This window comes from Bos indicus x Bos taurus, chromosome 21 (assembly GCF_003369695.1).
Source record: "Bos indicus x Bos taurus breed Angus x Brahman F1 hybrid chromosome 21, Bos_hybrid_MaternalHap_v2.0, whole genome shotgun sequence".
In the NCBI taxonomy this organism is placed as follows: domain Eukaryota; kingdom Metazoa; phylum Chordata; class Mammalia; order Artiodactyla; family Bovidae; genus Bos; species Bos indicus x Bos taurus.
In genome coordinates, this window is record NC_040096.1 from 32,938,728 (window position 1) to 32,950,851 (window position 12,124).

Genomic DNA, 12,124 nt, shown 5'->3' on the forward strand with positions numbered 1-12,124 from the left:
TGGGTTGGAGAGGCGGCCATATCTTGAAGGTTCCTGAGGGAGCCGAGGCGGCTGTGAGGTAAGTCGGGGCGCGGGGGCGGGAGGCGAGAGAACGAGACGGATCTCTCTCAGGCTCTGGCGCTGTGATATTTTCCCCGGGTTATATTTTTAGATGGACTACTTTCTGGCCCCTCCCCCTGCCTCAGTAGGAGGAAGAACACCGAAATAGCTGGGTGTGCGTGTCTGAGCAGCTATATATAGTGGGCACACACCCTTACCCAGGGCTTCTCCCACTCACTGCCCCCAGAGCCGGAGCCGGGCGGGGACGGTGCCCTCCTCTTGCCCAGGGGCCACGAAGTCTGCTCGACTGCTCTGGCTCCCTCCAGGCACACCCCTCACCCCAATACATGCCTGTGCACACATACACACAGCCAGACACACGTCCCCAGTGGCTGCCGGCTCGGACCCGTCTTAGGGGGTCGTTGGAGAAGGCCCAGAGCAACCGGCAAGCCCCCTCCCAGGGAGGGTGGGTTGGGTGAGGAGAGTATGATGATTTCCAAAAACCTAATTCTAATTCTCTCGGCCTGGGGTTTGCTGGTCTACACACCGCCATCAGGCTCCTTTCTTGGACTTGTCAAATCTTCAGACTCTGTCACTTAGCATCCTTAGTAGAAGATACATCTGAAGTCAAACATTCCCCCAAACACACCCATCCGAGTTCTCAAGTTTGGATGGGGAAACTGAGAGCTGAAGCTCACCAGCCAGTCAGAGCCACTTGCAAGCTTCAAGCTCACCTCTCTGAACTCAGCTGCACCATCAGTGAAGTGGGGCTGAGGCAGGCTGGCTTCCACCTCATGGGCTACTGTGAGGAGTGAATGGAGTGAGGCATATGAAGCCACCATTCTATAATGAGAAAGGGCCATGAGCTCCCAAGGGCCGGGAAGAAACCCACAGTCTCCCTTGGCCAGAGGCCCAGTGGGCCAGGCTCCAGCCTCATGGCCAGGGACTGGTCCATTTCCACCCCACATCCTAGCCTGGCAGGTCTCCACCCAGCCCACAGCAGGTGCTTCCCAGATGGCACGTGGACCCACTTACCACCTACCCTAGGAGAGCCTGAGATGGCACTCTGGCCTCCTCTCTGTCCTCCCACTGGTCACATAAGCCATGGTAGAGGGTCAGGGTAGGAGGACTCACCCTCATGACCACCCCCTCCAGATAGTGGGGCTCCTCCTCAGTGTCTGAAGCTGATTTGGGTGTACCCAGTCCAGAGGCAGGCCTCACTGGACTTAACTGATTTCTTGTGCCAGGACCTAAGCAGGACAAAGAGCCCTGGATGGGGAATTCAGTGACTGGAGTCTGAGTCCTGGATCAGCCATGTGATCTTGGGGGTATCAGATTCCCCATCTACACAGGGCAGGGAGTGGACTTGTGGTCTTTGGGAACCTTGGGATCACAGTCCACTCTGAGCACAACTGACTCCCCACAGAGAGACTTGCAGCCATCATCTTGCTGAACTCTCAAAATTCCCCTAAGGGAAGGAAACAATGGTCATTTTTCAGATAAAGAAACTGAGGCCCAGAGAGGGGAAAAGGCCTGCCTGGGTCACACAGAAAGCTGGTGGCTCCATGGGCGGCCTTATCAGAGGTGGAGCCTGCACCACCAAGCCTGGGGAAGCCAGGACACCTGGGATGCCTGTGCTGAACCACTGGCTAGCAAAATTCCCGACCGTGTGCCAACGAGAGGCGGTGTGTGAGCCGGCTCCAGCAGGATGGCACTGCTACAATGTGTGTGAAAGCACCCTGTCCCCTTCCTATACCCATCCTCTAGTCATTGTGCCCAGGTTCAGAACTTCATTCTTCTATCTCTAAGATTCCATTTGGTTTGGTGGGTTTTTAGCCCAGAGCTTCCATCAGCTGAGGATCCAAAGTGAGAACCGCCTTTTGCTGGCAAATGTGGGACTGTGTGCCTTCATCTAAGTCATCAGAAGATTGGGGCAGAATGAGGCCAAGGCCCTAAATGCCCCAACCGGGGACCTTCTTCCCACAAACCAATATCTGCTGTGGACTCCTTGTGTCTCTGATCCTGTCCATTTCTCCTGAGTACACTACACCCATATCTGTCCCATCACAGAGCCCCAGAATTCACCCAGAGGCCCCAGCAGCCCTGAAGATGGGTGGGGAAGAAGCCTGCATCCCTGAAGGGACCCACACCACCCCAGTGGGGCTGTGGGTACCTGCCCTGCCTAACTGGGCCTGGGTACAGCAGAGCCCAAAGAGGTGAGGAGGAGGGACTCATGGCCAGGGCAACAGCCATCCCCCAGGTAGAAAGGACGTGGGTCTGATGGACCTGGATATATAGATATTGCACAGGAAAGAATTAGCTTGCAGAAACTTAATTCATCCTGCATTAAGTTTCTGGATGAAAAGTGAAAGTGTTAGTTGCTCAGTCATGTCCAACACTTTGTGACTCTACAGAACATAGCCCATCAGGCTCCTCTGTCCATGGGATTCTCCAGGCAAGAATACTGAAGTGGGTAGCCATTCCCTTCTCCAGGGGGAATGACCCGAGGACCAAACCCAGGACTCCTGCATTTCAGGCGATTCTTTACCACCTGAGCCACCTGGATATCCACTTACAAAAAAAAAAAAAAAATGAGGTTGGACCCTTAAAGGTACACCATATACAAAAATTAACTCAAAATGGATTAAAAATCTAAATGTAAGCCCTGAAACTAGGAAACTCTAAGAGGAAAACATAAGGGGAAAGCTGTATGACATTGGACCTGGCAATGATTTCTTGAATATAACACCAAATGCACAGGCAACAGAAGTGAAAATAGACATATGAGGCTACATCAAACTTAAAAACTTCTGCATGTCAAAGGAAGCAAAGTGAAAGGGCAGCCTACTGAACAGGAGAAAACACTTGCATATTACATATCTGGTAAAGGGTTAATATCTAAAGAATTCCCAGAACTCAACATCAAAAACCAAATAATCCAATCAAAAAGTGAGCAAAGGACTTGAATAGACATTTCTCCAAAGAAGATACACAAATGGGGGGGAAATGAGGGGGCCCTTCAGACTGAGCCTCTTCAGAAATGACTCCTGGGGTCAAGGCTGTTTCTCCTCCCTCAGACTAGGCCCACTTCCCCTCTACCCCTGACTGCCCTTCCCCATCCCAGTCCAGCCAGGCCTGGTGGGGATAGATTCCCCACAGTGCAAGCATTTCAGGCAGCTGCCTTCTCCCGCCACCAGCAGTATGATTAATGTTCAACCTGCCAGGAGCCCATTCATCACAGCCACGCCACAGCCCCACAAGCTCAGGGCAGGTAGGCGGCACTGGGGCCTGCCTGAGTCCTGACCCTCAGAGTCTTCCTAGCTTCCCGCCAGGCCAGAGACCAAAGCCTCACTGAGGGCCAGGGCCTGAGTGATGGCCGTGTCTGGAGCTGGGCTTTCTACAGCCCTCACCACCTCACTCTGGCCCCTTCCTTTCAGCCTCCAGGGAGGCACGTCCAGCGGTGGCTCTAGAGGATCAGACAGAGCTAATAGGAACCTATCTTGTCTACTGCCTCCCAGCTACGTGGCCTTGCAGGCCTCATCTTCTCTGAGGCCCTGTTTTTCATGGGTAATATGAGTGTCACATTACTCCCTCACCAGCCCACAGGCTGGGTCAAATGCTTGGAATATAATGGAAGTATAATAAACAGTGGGCCCCACCCCTTTCTCTTGAATCCAGAGCGCCTGAGTTCAAATCCCCATTTGGCCACTTATGAGTTGTGTTACATTGGGCAAGTTACTTAACCTTTCTGTTTTCATTTCTTCTTCCGTGAAACAGCCTCATGGGTTGTGGTGAGGATTAAATAAATAAAGATTTGTAAAATGCCTAGAACAGCGCCAGGCACATAGCGGGCACTTAGAAAGCATCACTCTGTAATTGGTATGCTGATGGTGTCCTATTTCACAGGCTGCCTCACGGGGCTGGACATGGCTGAGTATAAGCAAGATTCTGCAAACTGGAGATCCCATCCTCTGTGACTGCTGAACATCCCTTTAACCTTCCTTCCCTGCCCCACTTTATGGAGACTTCCATCCCTCAGGAGCCCAGGAAGCACTGGGAAGGTGGCAGGGAAGACTCTGTCCTGCCTCTGAGCAGCTCAGGAGCCACTGATGAGGTGGGCATAGGGCAACCCCAAAAGGCTGAGCTGGTCTCAGGGCTGAGAGCCAAGAATCCAGGCACAGGAAACTGTGGCTGGTACTCAGGCGAGGAGGAGACACTGGAAGTTCTTGAGGCAGGCAGGCACAGGTGGCCTCAGACCCAGTGTGTCCACCATCTAATGCGCCCAGAGCCTTTTCTTCCTATTGCATCCTATTTTTCCTGCCCTGGATTATGTCTCTTAGTATGCTTGGAAGCCTTCTCAAATATTTGATAGAATAAAGTAGGTATAAATATATAATAGGTAACACGTAAATTGGGGGAAAAAAAAAAACACCTTTCTCCCACCACACCCACAGCTCCTCCTCAGGTCATGGGAAACTCAGGGCCTGGAGTTTGGGGGTGGGGACTGGAGGTGGAAGTTGTGGCAGGCTCCAGCCCTGCCCCTCTTACCTCTGGTCTCTAGTTGCACACAGGAGCTGGGAGGGTCCTGTTCTCATCCTAGAACATTCCACAGCCCTGCTAATAACAACATTGATATCTATGACTGGAATTTGTTGAGTGCCTACTATGTGAAAAGCCTGACTCTTGGTGGGCCCATGAGCACTCCAGCTGATCCTCCAACAGCTTGGCACGGTGGGTTGTACTACCATTCTCCCTTCTCCAGCTGAGAAAACAGGCGCAGAGGGCTCAGGTAACATGTCGACAGTCATACAGCTGGTAAGTACCAGAGCTGGGATGCACAGCAGGCTTTCTGATGCCACAGCCCAGGTTCTTAACAATTACCCATACTAAAAAGGACATGTCACTGCAGCACTATTTACAATAGCCAGAACATAGAAGCAGCCTAAATGTCCATCGACAGAGGAATGGATAAAGATGTGGTGCATATATACAGTTGAATATTACTCAGCCAGAAAAAAAAAAATGAAACTGTCATTTGCAGAGATGTGGATGGGCCTCGAGTCTGTCATACATAGTGAAGTAAGTCAGAAGGAGAAAAACAAACATTACGTATTAACACATATAGGTGGAATCTAGACAAATGGTATAGATGATCTTATTTGCAAAGCAGAAGCAGAGACACGACATAGAGAAGGAATGTATAGACACCAAGGGGGACGGGATGGTGGGATGAACTGGGAGACTGGGATTGACATAGACACACGGTTATGTGTAAAATAGATAACTAATGGGAACCTACTGTATAGCACGGGGAGCTCTACTGAGTGCTCTGTGACCTAAATGGAAAGGAAATCCAAAAACAAGGGGATGTATGCATTGTCGTTGTTCAGTCGCTCAGCTGTGTCTGCCTCTTTGTGACCGCATGGACGGTATACATATAGATCGCATGCAAATCCCTTATGACCCCATGGATACATGTATACATATGGCTGATTCACTTTGTTGTACAGCAGAAACTGACACAGAGTGTAAAGCAACTATACTCCAAAAAATATTTTAAAAATAAATGGGATAAATGAATAATAAAAAGGATATGTGAATTCCCTGGTGGCCTAGTGGTTACGATTCAGTGTTTTCACTGCCATGGCCCAGGTTCAATCCCTGGTTGGGAAACTGAAATCCCACAAACCATGCAGTGGGGAAAAAAAAAAAAAAAAGGCTGAAAAAGGACATGAGACTGGGCAGGGTGCTAGGGGCTCAGCAAGACATCCCTGAGACCAGGAGTCCAGCCCTGGCCCCCACCCACCCGTGCAGGGGCCGACCCTGCCTCGCTGACTTTCTGTGTCTGCACGGAACCAGGCTCTCTCTTCCCCTCCAGCTGTGTTAACAGGCATGAGCCTGGGGAGGGCGGCTAGGTTAGGATGCATTCACTCCACAGGTAGCAGGGCAGGAAGTGAGCAGGCACTGTGAGGTAGCAAGCCGGGGGATAAAGGCCTGACTTTTCACCAGAGTGGCTGAGCCCCTTCTGAGCCTCAGCTTCCACATCCATAAGAACAGTCAGAACCTGCTGGCAGGCTAGTTGAGGTGGTGCATATCAGAGGCCTCCCTGGGGCCTGGCCCACAGGGCTGGGCAGGATCCTGACTCCCTAAGCTTTACAGGCTCTCCCAGGACTGCCCACTGAGATAAACCAGAGCTGGGCCCCACCAGGTCAGAACCCTACCCCACAACTGCCTAGTCACTACACCTTCTTTGCCTCAATTTCTTAAGCAGTAGAATGGGTATAATAGAATTATCACTAACCCGAGCCTGGCATACAACATCTCAGCCAGTAATTATTTTTATTATCCTGGGGCACCTCTAGTCCATGCTAGAAATCCCCTCTTTCTGGTTGGGGGATTGGACAGAGTCATGTGCAGAACAGGATTAGGTGCCAGGCACCAGGCTCCAGTGTGGAAGCCACCCCCCGGATGCCAATTCCTCAGGAGGTGGCAGAGGGCCACCCGGCTGCCCCAGTCTCCCAGGAGCATCCAGCTGAACAGGGAGGACATGGACACATAGTCGCACATGCACACCCAGGACCACGCATGACCACGGCCCAGAACAGCCAGAGCCTGGCACTGCAACCCCACCGGTTCCTGGTGCCCTGCAGGCCCCCCAGGACATAGGCCACAGTGGGGTTCAACCCCACCTCTGCCTCTTCTGTGACTTGGATCAACTCGCCCTCCCTATATGGGCCTCCGTTTTGCATATGGAAACAGACCTAGCGATAGCCCTCTCCTCTATGAGGGCTAAACGAGGTTACGTGTGTGAAAACTGTGCTAGATGCCTGGCAGGTGGCATGTGCCAGTTCTTTCTCTTCCCCTCTCTCCTCCCTGCCTCCCACTTCCACCTGCCCTGCCTTTCAGGCCAGCCCCAGCATTACGGCCGCTGCCTCCCTGTACCCCGTTTAAAGCAGCCTCTCTATCTCCTCGCAACTCAATGTCACCCCTCTGTGCCCCACCTCCACCCTAGCGGCTGAAAGCACCAATCACCAAAGCAGGGACAAGCTCCCTTAAACCCAGCAGTGCCCCCGGCAGCCTTCAGTAATTGATACCCAGAGGAGGACAGCAGAGCTGCCTTCCCACCACCACAACTGCAGGGGCCGGAGTACAGAGACCCAAATACCACTGGCTTCAGCTGCAGCTGACTCAGCTGCCCACCCACACGTAAAAGTAACCAGCCACCAATCCTGGCAATCACAGTAGCTCCATGGATGGGGCCCTTGCCACGTGCCAGGCCATGTTTAAAAGCTTCTCACGCATCATCTTATCCAACATCCCCACGAGGAAGTGGCTGTTGCACCCGTGGTACAGATGAAGAAACTGAAGAACAGAGAAATTAGGAAACTTGCTCAAAGTCACATAGCTCACAAATGGTGACACTATGAACCCAGATGATCTGGCTTTGAACTTGGGCTCTTACTTTTCTGCTAAGTTTATCCCCAAGCACTATAGAAATGCCCATGACTGAAGGCCTGGTGGGGAGAGGGCCATGGGGTCTCCCTTCTGTGCTGAGCTAACAGAGGTGAAAACGAAGGAAACAGAGACACTCTGACTTCTTAAAGCTGAAAATTACATCCCCAGGAATAGGATGTCAATTAGGGCACAGGCCTGACACCCAGCCCCATCAGTCCCCTGTTTTAGAAATGAGGGCAGTCACAGCTTGGGTCCACATCTCAGACCCACACCAAAAGTCAAGCCAGTGAATTCTGGCAGGTGTGATGGAGAGGGGGTGGGTGTATGGCAAGCCAGAGCCTTTCCCTAGGCCTCCTGGGTTCTGCTGGGTGGACCCAGGCCCCTTCTGGAGCAGCCCTCACCTTTCTGGTCCCCTCAGATGCCCACGTGTGGCTTCACGTGGGGCAGAGCACTGACTAAGGCTGGCCACCACCCACGCCCAGCCTTGAGTGCAGATGGAGCCCATGCCCTGGTGTGACCCGTGGCTCCCCCTTCTGCCCCTGGACAGATGCTGCTGTAACCGTGGCTCCCAGATTTGCATAATGCCTCTCTGCCAGGCTCCTCATGCTCTGCCCCCCAATGTGGGCACTGTTCCAGCACAGGTTTCTTCTCTTCCAAAGATTCCTCAGGCCATCCCATGAGTCATAAATAATCAAACGTGCATCAGCTGCCAGTTCCAGGTGTGCTGATGACATCCCTTCAGACTTCTGTGGTCAGCCCTGTGGATCTGAACCTGCCCCTTCCCAGTTCTACCCCTAAGCAGCATCCCTGTGCTGAAGCCCATGTCTGAAACAAGCACCTGGCTTGCTCTCACTCAACCGAGTGGGGTTGGAGCCCACTCAGCCACCCAGGGGATGGAGAACTGCAGAGAGCAGCTAAGGGCAGGGACTGTGGGGGTAGCTTGTAAGAGGGGCACACTCTGAGCAGCGGGGCTTAGGGGGCAGACACAGAGGAGAGGAAAGGGGTGTGCCCAGAGAGGGAGCCCAAGAGACCAGTCAAGTGGCTTCATTGTTGCAGCCCTGCTGATTGTGGCCCCCTGGTCCAGACTGGAGTTCAGCTCCCACACCACATGTCATGGCTTCTCTGGAGGGCAGGCCCCAGCTCCTGGGGAGCTGGCCAGGAGGCATGGGGGCCAAGAGTGTGGCCTCCAACCATTCCTCTCCCCTAGGGAGGCCCCAAACTGGGAGGCAATGTGTGGAGTAGTTGGGGGTGATGTGCAGACTGTAGAACTTGGAGAGAGAACCTGAGCCAGATCCTATCTTGGCCAACAGGGCCCCGTCCCCACCTCCCAGCCTTGGCATTTCCACCTCTAGGAAGGGAACAAACTGCTCCTGGTCACAAGTTGTTGTTAAGATTAATGAGCTAATTAAAGTGTGAAAAATGTTTCTTGTAGACTTGAAAGAGGTGGCCAATCATGGCAAATTAATAACAATTAACACCCCTCCTCCAGGCAGTCTGCCTGGACTGGGTTCACTGGGCAGAGTTTTTCCTCACAAGAATGGCAGGAAGTCTGTGCTGGCCTTGGCAGGGGTGTCTGAATTCTTCTCTGTTCCCCAGAGTCCTGCAGACTCTTCCCAATAACCAGACCCCTCCCCTTGCCTGACCCTAGGCTCTGTGCTCACAGAACTCAGTCCATGAGGCAAGAATAACTGATGTGACTTTTAACATTTCCTGAGCATCAACTGTGTTCTAGGCTCTGTAGCAAGCCTTCTCTATACAATACAATGCCCTGAAGGATGCGCTGTGAGGGGCCCCTTTCACAGATGGGGAAATGCGGAAGAGTCACAGAGACAAGGAGGGAAGCCAGGATTCCAAATGGTTATCCCAGGGAACCCCCGCCCTGTGCTTGCAGCAAGGCTGGACTGTCAGATGAGGGTGGAGGACCAGGGAACCCTACCCTCAAGCCCCTCACTGCTCCGCACTGGTTGCTGCTATTGCTGTGAAAGGCTTGGCGGGGGATGGTGCCACCTCCCCCGCCTCACACTCCTCCACTGCCTCCCTTGCATGGAGGCGAGACTGACTCAGCAGACACCCTGGGGCCCCTGACGCCAAATTAGAGCCAGAGCCCTCCTAGAAATCGTCCACTCAGCAAAGCCTCCTTGGAGCTGAAGTCAGAGGAGACACAGGAAACTGGGGGGAGGGGAGGGAAAGCGTCTGCCCTGTCCATGCAGCCCCTCATCAAACAGCATTCTCCAGGCCCCAGAATACTGACCCCCAAATGCCTATTCATTGCAGAGCACAGCCAGGCCCCCAAAGCCTGAGCTCGACCACCTAACTCATGCCCTGAGCTTGTCCCCCACAGGCAGGCCCACAGCTCTGCCCCCTGCTCAGTGAGGGACCTCCAGGGTCCCTGAGCCCCACTCCTGACTGGTTCCTAGGCCAGAAGCTCCCAAACCCCAGCAGCTGCTCCCCAGCATCAGTAAGCCTCACCCCATCCGACCTAGGAACCACTCTCCTCTTTTCTTCCCTGAAAGCTGATCCCAAACCCCTTCTGCTTTCTGCAACTCAGAAGTACCCCCAGGGTCATGGCTGGAGGAGGGCAGGGGCTCTGGGAGACAGAAGAGGAGAAAGAAAGAAAGAAAAGATGGCAGAGAGGGCCAAGCAGAGGGAGACGAGGCCCCTGGAACCTGCCCCTCACACATTTCACCCTCCGGTCTTCTCCTCACCCACCACCCCAGACGTCCACTGCTTACCTCTAGGGGGTGCAAGCAGGCTCAGGGACTCTTCAGAGGGACATCTGCAGAGAGACAGCAGAGAAGGGGTGAGAGCACAGTCAGATGGAGGCCTGCAGACTCTTCACCCATAGGACCCGTCTGGCGATCAACCCCACCAAGCCTCTGCCCGCAGCCCAGGACACAGGGAGCGGGAGACTGGGCAGCCCAGGGGTGCCAGACTCACTGCATAGAGTTAAGAACGCCCTTTTCCGTAAGTCAGGTACTCTGCTGCAGCCCTGGGGAGGGGCCTCAGGACAGACGGAGTTATCCCAGGGGGTTCCTGCTGCAGACCCGAGCTCCACGTGGGCCCTGAGGGATGCGCACATAAGCAGAGAGCAGCTGTCCCCTCCTACCTGTACCTGTGGGTTCTCTGGCCCCTGGACACATAGGATTGAGCCTCAGATTCTCCCTCCTGGGGTCAGATGTGGTGGCCAGAGGGAGCACCCAAGCCCTGTCTTTCACCTCTAAGTGGGACCTTGACCTGGTCATCTCAGCTTTGTCACCCCACAACCCTGGGCAGGCCCACTCCCCTCACTAGGCCTTGACTTCCCCATCAATACCAGTCGGTGAATCAGAGTTGCCTGGAGGGCTTGTCAAAATGCAATGTGCTGGGCCCCACCCCCAGAGTTTCTGATTTCAGCAGGGCCAGGATGGGGCCTGAGAATCAGCATTTCCAAGAAGCTCCCAGGTGATGCTGATGCTGCCATTTGGGGATCACACTTTGAAAACTGCTCGTCTAGTTGTGTTTGGCCTGCAAAGTGCATAGTGCACACCCTCAAGGAGTTCACAGGCTAACTGAGGAGACCACACGTATGTGTACACACCACTGACTCAAGGAATGTGGAAATGTGGCTTATAGATCACAGGAGGAAATGTGGCTTATAGATCTACTAGGTTTGGGCTATGGGCCAGTGCAGTCATGTAAGGCTCCCTGGAGGAGAGAAAGGCCTAATTTACCTTTTGTTACGTATTGTAGTCTTATTCCTATACAAGTAATACAGGCATACCTGGTTTTATTGCACTTCACAGTTATTGTTTTTACAAATTAAAGGTTTGTGCCAACCCTGCATTGAGTGAGTCTATCAGCACCATTTTTCCAACAGCATTTGCTTGCTTCATGCCTCTGTGTCACTTTTTGGTAATTCTTGCAATAGTTGAAACCCTCCACTAGCAAAAAGATTATGACTCACTGAAGGCTCAGATGATGGTTAAAATTTGTTTAGCAATGAACTATTTTTTAATTAAGGTATGTACCTGGTTTTTTTTCAGCCATAATGCTATTACTTAATAGACTATAATATAGTGTAAACATAACTTTTATGTACACTGGGAGACCAAAAACTTCATGTGACTCACTTTTCTGCAATATTAATTTTATCGTGGGGGTCTAGAACCAAACACACAATATCTCTGAGGTGTGCCTGCGTGGAAGCTTTCTCTTGTTAAAGAGCTTCAGATATAGATGCTGTTGTGGTTTAGTCGCTCAGTCGTGTCTGACTCTTTGCTACCCCATGGACTGTAGCCCACCAGGCTCCTCTGTCCATGGGATTTCCCAGGCAAGAATACTGGAGTGGGTTACCATTTCCTTCTCTAGGGGATCTTCCCTACCCAGGGATTGAACCCACACCTCATGCGTTGCAGGAGGATTCTTTACCGCTGAGCCACCAAGGAAGTCCTTCAAATACAGATACCTATAGGGTAAACATATTCTCACACACAACCACATCTCCAGAGATCCTGACTGCCCATCTGGTGTGAAACTTTCACTAAGCATTTGCACAGACATACTGAGAGGTGCACAAGTGTTTATATATAGAACAAACCCGCAGTTACACACCAGGAAAGTCTCTGTGCTGGTGTATAATCAGGTTCCTCAC

The 12,124-nt window shown here is 52.5% G+C and overlaps 1 protein-coding gene across 1 annotated transcript in view; it reads right to left on the reverse strand.

The window, feature by feature from the left end:
* Positions 1-12,124, reverse strand: part of LINGO1 (leucine rich repeat and Ig domain containing 1) — a 220,314-nt gene that overhangs the window by 122,145 nt on the left and 86,045 nt on the right. The window contains exon 3 of the transcript XR_003507403.1: positions 10,227-10,270. The gene's annotated coding sequence lies outside the window, so the exon portion shown is untranslated. The remainder of the gene's footprint in view (positions 1-10,226; positions 10,271-12,124) is intronic.